The sequence below is a fragment of the Populus nigra genome, chromosome 11 (assembly GCF_951802175.1).
Source record: "Populus nigra chromosome 11, ddPopNigr1.1, whole genome shotgun sequence".
NCBI classification, from domain to species: domain Eukaryota; kingdom Viridiplantae; phylum Streptophyta; class Magnoliopsida; order Malpighiales; family Salicaceae; genus Populus; species Populus nigra.
This window is the reverse complement of record NC_084862.1, coordinates 13,375,264-13,387,280: the sequence shown is the minus strand read 5'-3', so window position 1 is coordinate 13,387,280 and position 12,017 is coordinate 13,375,264.

Here is a 12,017-nt window from a genome sequence, read left to right as displayed (position 1 = left end):
TAAAATAATAATAATAATAATTAAAATAAAATAGTCAAAAATTGGGTTATGACAGTTGCCCCCTCTTTATAATATTTACTATGCAAAGATATTGGAAAATTTCATTTTCCTTTAGCTTTGTGTAGTAAATTTATAAAGAAAAGTAGATACAAAAAGAACCTTTGCTTTTTGTTTTTTTTTTGTCTTGAGAACTTTGAAAACAGCAGATTGACACACGACTTTTACCGAGAGATGTAGAAATCAAGAAACAAGTTATTTAGAAGACGACCCACCTTTTTTGGTTTTTTTTTTGTTTCATTTTGTTTGTTTTTGTTTTTGTTTTGTCTTTTTTTTTGTTTTTGTTTTTTTTCTGTTTTCGTTTTTTAGTGGTTTCATTGTGATGGGTGACCTATCCAAGTATATAAAAATGCAAGGGGAGGTGAGCTTGAAAACGAAGAGCACGTGCAGACTCAAGGATATGACGATGTTTACGCTCGACGACCCCATTTTGTTGGGGCGTATAAACGCAAGAGTGTTGATAAGTTCTGCCATGTTGGCAGAAAAAATTCTGCATAGAAAAAAATTCCCCCCCATTATCGACGCGAATATTTGCGATGGATGCATTAAATTGAGTTTTGACGAAGGAAAAGAAATTGATGAGTAAATTTTGTGTTTCATATTTGTGATGCATAAAAAATACCCATGTAAATCGAGAGTAATCATCCACAATTGTCAAAAAAATATTTAGCACCAGAAAGAGAAGGAATTTTATAAGGCCCCCAAATATCGCAATGAATTAATTCAAATGGTCGAATAGAGGAAATTGAACTAGCAGGAAAAGGAAGACGACATTGTTTTGAAAGTGCACAAATATCACAAGTGTCTTGAAATTTAAAAGGAAAATTGAGTAAAGTTTTTTCCATAAAATGTAATCTAGAGGAAGATAAATGCCCTAATCGGCGATGCCACAAATCAGTGGAGGAGATGACATGAGAACGGGATGATTGGGTAGCAATGGCAGCAGATGCGGAGGGTTGGTATTTTGGTGTTGGTGGTGTTGATGCTAATGCAACCAAGTAATAAAGTCCGCCTCGTTGTTTACCCAAACCAATCGTCGTCTTCGTCACCAAGTCCTGTAAAACACACCAATAGGGAAAAAAGGTTACTGAACAATTAAGTCCTCTTGTAATTCGACTTATAGACATCAAATCCACCTTAAAAGATGGCACACCAAGCACATTTTTTAGAGAAATAACAGAATTCAAATGTAAAGTCCCAGTAGACGTAATTGGAGCCTGTTTTCCACTCGGCATAATAACTGGTGGTAAAATAGTATTCTGCCGACTATCAACAAGCAGATTCGGAGAAGAAGTGATATGGTTAGTGGCACCACTGTCGAGAATCAATCGACTTGGCATAATAACTGGTGTTTGTAACAAACCTGGAGTGGTGACCGCAGCATTGGCTTGAGGAACAGTGGTTTGAGCAGTTCCGGTATTGTTCATGATAGACAATATTTGCTGGAACTGTAAATCAGAGAGTGGATTCATCACTGAATGCTTCTCTTCCATCGTGGGACCTTCCTTGATGTAATTAGCTGAAGGTTGTGCAGGTTTGTTGTACTGTTGACGACTTCCAGACTTGTTGAATATGTTGGCTTTGTGCTTTGGGTGACCTGGTGGATATCCATGTAATTTCCAACATGTATCTCGCACATGATGATCATTGTCACAGTATGTGCAGTGCAATGGCTTACGATTAAAAGAATTGGAGCGGGAGGAAACCCCTTGACCTGATCGAAAAGTCAGAGCTGTGGGTGCATTTCGTTGAACCACCATGGCTGCGGTTTCTGTTGCATCATGTATATCACCTAAGCTGCGTTGCTTTTCTTCTTGAAAAATGGAAGCATAAGCCTGACGAACATCAGGTAAAGGATTCAACAGTAGAATCTGCCCCCGAATTGCCTTGTAAGATTCATTTAATCCCATGAGAAATTGCATCAATTGTCGTCGCTTATGATCTGCTCCACAAGAGCAAACAGTTCCGTTATAAGATCCCAATTCATCCCACAATCCTTTCAGCTTTGTATAATATGCCGCAACTGTCATCTGAGCTTAGAAACACAAGCTATGTCTCTCTCAATCTGAAAAATACGAGGAGCGTTACTTTGAGAAAAACGATCTCGAAGATCCTCCCAAACTTCTTGTGCTGTAGTCGAATATATAACACTGTCGGCAAGTTCTGGTGTAATTGAGTTGAGAATCCATGATAAAATCATGTCATTGCATCTTTTCCATAAAGCATGATCGTCCGGTTGGTTAGTGGCTGATGGTATTTGTACTGTCCCATCTATAAATCCCAATTTATTTTTAGCATTTAAAGAGATTGTCATAGATCTGCACCAAGTAGAGTAGTTATCACCATTGAGAGGTTTGGAAACAAGCACCAATCCCGGATGATCGGAATGGTAAAGAAAAAAAGAATCAAAGGCATTATTCCTGCCTTCTTTAGAAAATTGCTCACGTTCCATGGTAGTGAACAATCAGCAAAAAATATTGAAGCAGGAGTTTGAGGCAGAGGCAGAGAAAGAGAAAGAGAAGGAGAGCTAGGGTAAACCGAGCTCTGATACCATGTGAATTTCAGAGAAAAAAAGGGATTGCCAACCCTGTTGCTTGTCTATTGAGTCGTCACAGCTACATTATATACAAGATTATTTTCCTATATTGTGCTAAGTTAATTCTGGAATAAGAGTTACAATAGGAATACATATCTTTGACAGCATATGTTTCCTAATACATTATGTAAACATGAGATTTTATTGATTCTTTCTTAACAAGTTTTTACCACATAATCTTTGTTTTATTTGTATGCTACTAGTTCAAAGAAGTGGTGAGAGGCTACCACGCGGAGGCCGAGTGGGCAGATAAATGCCATGTCCCAACATTCGATGAGTATGTGCGCAATGGATTAGCCACATGTACTTATGGGGTAATTATGGCAGCATCCTTCCTTGGAATGGAAGAAGTTGCAGGAGGGGAGGAGTATGAATGGCTAAAAAGTAATCCAAAAATTATTAAAGCTGGGAAGACGATCGGTCGTTTGAGGAATGACATAGTGGGCCACGAGGTACGATGTCTGAATTCTTTAAAAAAAAAATTACATCGTTTAAGTGCAAAAGTATTAGTTCAAATTATGATATACTTAATAGTTTACAAGATTTTTCAATTATTTTCGTGCATCAAAAGAATTGAACCAAGGTTCAGGTCATGACTATTCCTGTCTTTCTTCTCAATTTTTTCATGCTAAGTTTATTTTTTAACCATTATAACATCGTTTATCTATTTGAAGGATGAACAAAAGAGAGGAGACTGTGCATCCGGTGTTGAATGCTACATGAAACAATATGATGTATCGAAGACTAAAGCAATTGAAGAGATCCAAAAGATGGACGTTAATGCGTGGAAGGATATCAATGAAGATTGCATTAGGCCAACTAATGCTCCAATCCTTCTCCTTCAACATTTTGTTAACCTTGCTCGAGTTACTGATGTTGTGTATGCGAATGGTGACGACGCCTACACAATCCCATTAAGTTTAAAAGATCATGTCACTTTATTATATGTTGAGCAAGTGCCTCTATGAATAATGGTGTAGAATTCGTACTTTGAGCTCATGGTGGAACTCTCTATGAATGTATTGTAATAAAACGAGCAGTGACTCGTGGATAATATATGTACTATTGGATCTAGTGTGTATTTTGGTATGTATTGAATTTGATAGTTGAGTTTGAATTTTATTGAAAAGATTTAAACTTTGCAGTGGTGATCTATTCTTAATTTATATATTATTCTTATATATATATTATATAGGATTGGTGATTCTAACACTCTTTCTCACTTGTAAACTATCTTTTAAGGTTTATATATCTAAGGGATTAAGCTTTAAGATTGTAAATAGTTAACAACTCCCTTATTTTATTAAATTTAATAGCTGAGTTTTGATTTTTTAAAAAATATAATTGATTTTCAGGAAATATTTGTTAAAACCTTAAATGACCATAAATTATCTAATTAGATACTTTGAACTCTTGAAAAAAAAAATTAAATTACAATTTTCACTAGATTTAATTGGTAGAAAACCCAACACTAACCAGATATGCCACATATCATAAAGCTCAATCAAGTAAAAAGAAGATGCATCATTATTCATCTCCTCCTTAGATGCAATAATTATTATATTCATTTTGTAAATACCATAAAAGAGATATCTCTTTTCTACAAGCCTCTTTACTGAATAATAAGCCGGATATTAAGTTCTTTCTAATGTTAGAAAATGAGGTTTTGTGAGAAACTTTTTGAAACTCATTTTTAGTATAACCTTCTCGAAGTCAATTCCTTAAAGGTTGATGAAATTCTTATATACAAATATTCATTATCCAATTCTTGGTAAGTGGAAAACATCCTCTTCATTAATGATCAAGTTAACTTTAGAAACAACAATAGTGAAATTCATTTTTGATACATCATTTGTGTGGTGGTTGTCAACTTTTGAGTCATTGGCTTAAACAATCTTTGTTTTTTTAGGATTTTCTTGTTGTGCTCTATTTTTGCATCATTAACTTGGTATCTAATCTTATTCCAAATGAATCACTTTCCATGAAATGTTTTAGCATTTTGCTTTGTTTGAAAGCAAATGTTTTCTTTTATTTCTTAATGTGTGTCTTCTCCTTCTTATTCAACAATATTTAGTTTAGGAGACAAACTAGAAGATTTAACTCTTCTTTTAGACAATTTATCTTCCTCTTCTAATATTAATCTCAAAATGAGATATTCAACTCTCATTTACTTATGTTTATGCTTAAGATAGTTTTTGAATTTTTTTTTCAATATGGTGGCAATTTCTTAATAATTACTTGGAAGGATTCAATCAGAACCATTCCTTCATCACGAGTATTATGAAAGATGTGATGAAACTTTTAAACTTGACTTATCATTGTTCTTGAATTGACCATCTTAAATCCAAAAAATTATCGACTATGAATGCTTCCATACCAACTTTAATCTTGTATTTGAAATCCAAAGCTTCTTATAATGTCTTTGTACTTTTGACTAAACTATGCACCATATAATATTTTGTCTGGTTCATTCAAGATGAGTTCTTACACATTGCATCTGTTGTTATCTATTTTTAGGTCCCCATAAAAAAATAAAAAAAATAAAAAACAATTGTGAGAAGAAAACCAAAAAAATATATATAGTAGTGAGAAAAAGATATAGTGGCACCTAGATAATGGTCAAAGTTTGGTTGAGAAAGTTCAAAAATACAAAGATTGAAATTTGACAGTATGTTTTTGATTGATGAAGGCCCTATTAACAAAGAAAATTCAATTTGAGGAAGAAAACTTCAAAATCAGATGTTTAAAGACTCAATTAGATTTTGTTGAAAGATTAATTTAGTTTACGAAGAGTTTGATAGCAAGAAAATTGTTTTCTAAGTCAATATAGACTTTAATTGGAAGAAATTAAAGTTTGGGGGTCGAATTACAATTGTTAAGAGCTAATTTGGTCAAATTAGGGGCTTAATTGCACAAATATTAAAGTTTGATGGGCAATTAGGAACTTCATTGAAGAAATCCAAAACGAATGACCAAACTGGAAAAAGGTGCGTAAATATAGGGATTGGAATTGACTGAATCAGGGGCTAAATTGAAGAAATTGAAAGTTTGTTGATCAATTGAGGGTCAAAATACACAAATTCAAAACCATGGACTAAAGTGAAAAAGGCGAGCAACTTTAGGGCTAGCATTTGAATTTGGCAAGGATGTAATTGAATTGATTCTTAAAATCAAAATTTCAATTGAAGATTGGATTGAACAAACAACAATCGAGGACTGATTTGGAAATTGTAACTTTTTTGGAGCCTTTTTCTTTTAAATGAAACGACGTGTTTAGAACAAAACGATGTTGTTTCACCTATTGTTTTTTTTTTTTATATATATATATATAAAGCTCAAAACGGTACTGTTTCTATGGCACTATGCATCTTCTTCTTTTCCTGGACACGCTGCAGGAGAAGAAGGTTTTTTCTCCCCAACAATGCCTCTCTCCCTCTCTCTCCTGGAAACCTAAAAAATCCCAACACAACCCATTCTCATGGCCTACCACAAGATGAAAAAACAGAGGGGACAAGTCTGCTCCTACGCTATAACTGGACAGGGGTAGAGTAGCTCTCTATCCCCCTTTCCCCCCTTATAAATACCAGGGGATGAGAGAACAAACAGGAGGGATGAAAGAAAAAGAAGAACATGGAGAGCAAAAAACAAGACAGAAAAAGAAGGAAAAAAAACAGAAGAGGAAAGACAAGGAAAGGGAAGGGAATAAAATAAAACAGAGAAGACGAGAGCATGAAAAAATAAAGAGGAAGAACAAAAACAAAAACAAAAAAAAGAAAGAAGAAGACAAAGAAACTTATGCCTTTGCACAAAAAGAAAAAAAAATAGCAGCAACAATTGTTTTTCTCCCCACCACCATCTGGAACCACTATCATTCCACCACCAACACCACTGCTAGGTCAACCTCCTCCTTTCTTCTTCTTCTTCTTCTCTTCCTTCTCCTCCTCCTCCTGCATCTCTTCCTTCTTCACTATTCTGCATGAACCATGGAGAGTGAATTAATTCACTCTCCATTGTTCACATGAACAGTGGAGAGCTTCTTCACTAATTACTAGGTCAAATCAATGCTAGCCTAGATGAATATGGCTGGGCCAGGGGTCCGATCAAGACCTATAAAAAGAGAGGAAGATTTGTTGGGCCTACATTGACGTAACCCTTGTCTTGGCCTAACTCTTTTGGGTAGGTCTCGGCCCAACCAGGGTGAGCTCAACCCATATAATTGAAATGGACCTAACCCAATATATTATTATATAATATAATATTATATATTAAATAAAAACAAAAACAAAAAATTCCAAAAATCCTTTCAAAAAATTTGTGTTTTTCTCGCGTGTTTTTCTACCAATTTTGATTAATAATGGTTTGTATTTTTATACCATAAAGATAAAAATCCAGTATTAAAATGACTTGTTTTCTCCGAAATGTTGCAAAAACATTATATAGAGAAAAAAAGAGAATGTATTGTTTTCATGGATATGGCCAAGTCTCTCAAAAATATATTAAAAAAATTCATATCGTAGTTTCATACAAAAAAAATTCAAAAACTATGTATTAGCATGTATTTTTTAGCTTTAATAACTAGTTATGAGAACTAGGCCCATATTTCAAAAAATACCAAAGAAATATTTTGTTTTCTTTTAGTATCTGAGATTACGAACTTATACGTAAGACGTATTCTTGATATTAAAAAGGTAGTTCTTTTTTTATTGATATTAGAACGGTTAAGTTTTTATACGATAAGATAAGAATCTCTTTACTGAAGTGGATTTGTCTTCAACCTTAAACAACCCAACAATTAAACAACTAATTTAATCAGACAATTAAATAATGTATCTTATTTTAGATAAGGTGTACAGGGGTTGTTGTTAACCTTAGATATGTTTATAATATTATATCATCTTATCCTTGAGGTTTTCTTGCGTGTATAATCTTAATTATAATATTTCAGTGTTTAGTTGCATCTAATGTTCTTTTTGATGCCTTGATCTTTGTTTGTTGTGTATTTGCTACCTTTATTCCAATTATTTCTTTTATGATCCTTTTGAGCTAGAATTTTGCATGTTTCACGTTGTCTGGGTTTTTTTTCCTCGCAACATTGTATTGTCGTTCTTTCATTGTCCTTGCCAGATTTATTATTTTATGCAAGTCTTTGTTCTCCTTTGCATTCATGGATCCAAACCAATACACTTCGCATTTTTTTTACCTTTTTTCTTTTCTTTAGTCTCAATATTCATCATCATCCTTTCCACTAACCCAATTAGTTAATTTATTTAAAATTCTTCGTTTTATGTAAATTTCAGCTACTCTATTCCTGCGATCGTACTCCCTTCTCTCAGATTTATATGTTGACAAATTACTTTTATTGCCTTGCTTGATCATACCATAAATTAATTTATGTTGACCTTCGTCAGATTGCATAAGACGTTAAGGGTGTTTTCCGCATGTCATTTCCCTTTTTTTCCAAGCCACTTAATCTTTGCCCAGGCCTCCAAGTAACATGGCAATGTAGAAATAAATGATTAGTACTTTCACCCTCAACATTACAGAAAGGACACCGGGCATCTTCCCATCTAATAACTCATCTGCAAGCAAGGAAACCCCGAGTGCTGAGATCACTACCATGAAGTAGTAACCAAATGAAGACATCAATTTTCAGAGGTGCTTGACTCTTCCATAGGATATTAGGAAAAGAATGCTCTCCTGGAAACAAAATACAATAATAAAAACAAATTGGTGCCTATTTTCTTGAATATACACTCGAGGTGTTATGCTTCCACAATTGTATATCATCGCCGCCATGTAAAATAAAATGCCTCTCAACTTCAGTAATTAAATGTTGGAAAAAAACAATAACAGAATAGAGGAGGAGTTACGATTTTGATGGAATACAATACACTAAATAATAGTACACTCACATCTTTCATTATCAAATTCATACAATATATATAACCATTATAAAATGTTTTTTACAATTTTCAAAGTACTTAATTAATATTAGACTCTTCAATACTTGCACTAGATTCTTAGTATTTTTATTGTGGATGGTTATTCATTGTACTAACTTCAATAACACTTAATCTTGATAAACAAATTTAATAACTAACATTAAAGACTTGCACAAGTCTGATTCTCTGTTCATCAGGTCACGACTCCAGCTAAGATTAAAACAGTTATTAGTTGGACAAAATACCGCATAAACTATTGCTTGCTGTTGAGTTGAGAGGCTGTAAAGTCTTGGAAATTGGGACTTAAATGGAGCAATGCCACACCAACAATCCTCCCAAAACCTGGTTGTCCGCCCATTACCAGGTTTGAAACAAACGCTGGAATTGAGAGTTGCACTTAATCTTGCCGAGGAAAATGAACTCTGAATAGCACGCCAAGTACGGGATAGATGGCAGTTAAAGGATGGAAGGCCATTGTTAAATAGTGATCTATATTTATTAATCTCCTGCCACCCGCCGACATTTCCACTATCAAGGTGCCAAATACCTGGAATATCAAAGCCAAGTTTTTGCCTTGTAGAGAACCGTGCCCCAATCCTCCATGATCTTTCAGAAATTGTCTTAATAATGCCTTGTGGCATTAGAAAAACAAACATATAAAAAAGTGGCAAAGAGCTAAAAACAGACTTGATCAAGCAGATTCTCCCCGCCATACTCAGCAAAGATCCTTTCCATGATCCTAGTTTGCTCTGAATAGATGTTAACACTGGCTTCCAGGTCGATAATCTGCTAGGATTCGCACCCAAATTAAGGCAAGCCTATGGACATAACAGGAAAATGATAATTACAACAGAAAATACCCCTAGCAATCCTTGAAGTGAAGTTCTCATCTAGATTAATGCCTATTAGAGAATAATATAAATCATATCCTGGGACCTCACCTAACAGCTTAAGCTTTTGGGTTGAGATGGTTCTTTGACATGGTATCAGAGCCTTGATGACCAAGTGGTCACGAGTTCGAATCTCACCATCCCCATTTATTTGATAAAAATTAAGCGCAAGGTAAAGTGGATCTGTGCAAGTTTCAAGCCCAAAGGGCTTTCACTTGAGAGGGTGTGTTAGAGAATAATATAAATCATATCCTGGGACCTCACCTAACAGCTTAAGCTTTTGGGTTGAGATGGTTCTTTGACAATGCCAAACAGAGAGCTCTTGTAAAAATTCACTTTAAGCCCTGAAATAATTTCCTTTTGACATGTTGGAGGGATTCATAGTCAGTAGGAGAGAAAATCAGAGTATCATCTGCATTTTGCAGATGAGGGATGAAACCATGATCAATCTCTAATCCACTAAAGTATCTGATTGAGGAGGCTCTGTTAAAAAAAACTGTCAGACCTTCCACTGCAATGTCGAACTGGAATGGAGAAAGAGGATCACCCTGCCTCAACCCCCTCTGTAAACTGAATTCATTGGTAGGAGACCCATTGATAAGGACAACCATCTTAGAAGTGGAAAGACACTCGTAAATTAAAACCCTCATGTGGCCATTAAAGCCCATGTAACCCAAAGTTTATCAAGGTTCTCCCACGGGATGGAGGCACAAGCCTTGTGAAAAATCCACCTTAAACAAGAAAATGTGGCCATCTCTTTTTTTAATCTCCTCGTATTTGACCAATCCGTACTCATCATTCTACAAGTACTGACACTTTACTCTTCGGTATACCTGAAGCTCCATTCTCCTCTACGGTCCCTCAAGTTTCATTTGAGATTGTAGATCCATCTTTACATCAATCCATACGCATTTATAAGTCTACAAAGTTACCAGATTTTGCTTATTCTTGTTATTTTTCATCATTTACTTCCTTTTTAGCTTCTATTCATTGTATCTCTGAGCTCTCTTTCTATAAAGAGGCAATTATTGATCCTCTTTGGTAGCAAGCTATGGATGAGGAACTGTCTGCTTTGCATAAGACAAATACTTGGGATTTGGTTCTTCTATCTCCTAGTAAGAGTGTTGTTGGTTGTCGTTGGATGTATAAGATCAAGACCAATTATGGGTCTATTGAGCGATACAAAGCTAGGTTGGTTGTAAAAGGATGCTCTCAATAGTATAGTATGAATTATGAGGAGACATTTGTCCCTGTTGCAAAAATAACTACTATTCATACTTTTATTGTTATAGCTTCAGTTCGTTAGTGATATATCTCCCAACTTGATGTTAAAAATACCTTCTTGAATAGAGATCTTCAAGAAGAAGTTTATATAGCACTCATCCTGGTGATTCAAATGACTCTGGGTATGTATGTAAGCTCAAGAAAGGGTTATATAGTCTCAAACAAGCACCCCGTGCTTGGTTTGAGAAATGTTTCGTTGTGATATCTTCTTTTGGATTTGTTTCTAGTAGTCACGATTCTATTTTTTTGTTAAGTGCACTGATGCAGGTCATATCATTATGTCTTTATGTGTTGATGACATGATTATTACTAGTGATGACATTGATGGTAATTTAGTTTTGAAGACAAAGTTAGCTAAACAGTTTGAAATAAAGGATTTGGGTTATCTATGATATTTTCTGTGTATTGAGGTAGCCTACTCATCGAGAGGTTACCTTCTTTCTCAGTCAAAATATGTTGCATATATTCTTAAGCAGATTAGACTTACTGATAAAAAGATTGTAGATACTTCCATTGATTTTAACACAGGGTATTCTTTTTCTGATGGTTTACCTTTCTCATATCCTACTTTATACCATACTATTGTTAAATAATTATTTTTGAAGATATTAATTAATGTTTCAAAGGCTATATTATAGAATGTACTTATATAGAAAATATTGTATATAGAAAATATTGTATTGAGGTAGCCTACTCACCCAGAGGTTACCTTCTTTCTCAGTCGAAATATGTTGCACATATTCTTGTGTGGGCTACACTTACTAATAAAAAGATTGTAGATACTTCCATTGAGGTTAACGCAAGATATTCTTCTTCTAATGGTTTACTTTTGTCAGATCCTACTTTATACCGTACTATTGTTAAATAATTATTTTTGAATATATTGATTAATGTTTCAAACATTATAAGTATGCACTCACCACCAGGCATTTTGAATCCCACGAGTTTTAATTTTTTTGTATTTTCTTTTTTGTTTATGTGGGGCTTAAAATTGGGTGACAACAATGGTAACAGACCCATTAAAAACTAATCGTCCAATGAAGATTTTTAAGCTCATTCCATTTTATGAACCTCACAAGATAGATTTCAAAGAGAGGGAGAGTGATAAAACCAACAATCCTATATGAAACAAATACATAAGTAATATAAAAATAATATATAATGTGGATGGGGTGGCCTCTGTGCAGCTGCTGATGCAATCATATTATTCGATAGTTTCACCCACATTTAACTAGTGTTTTGCCTACT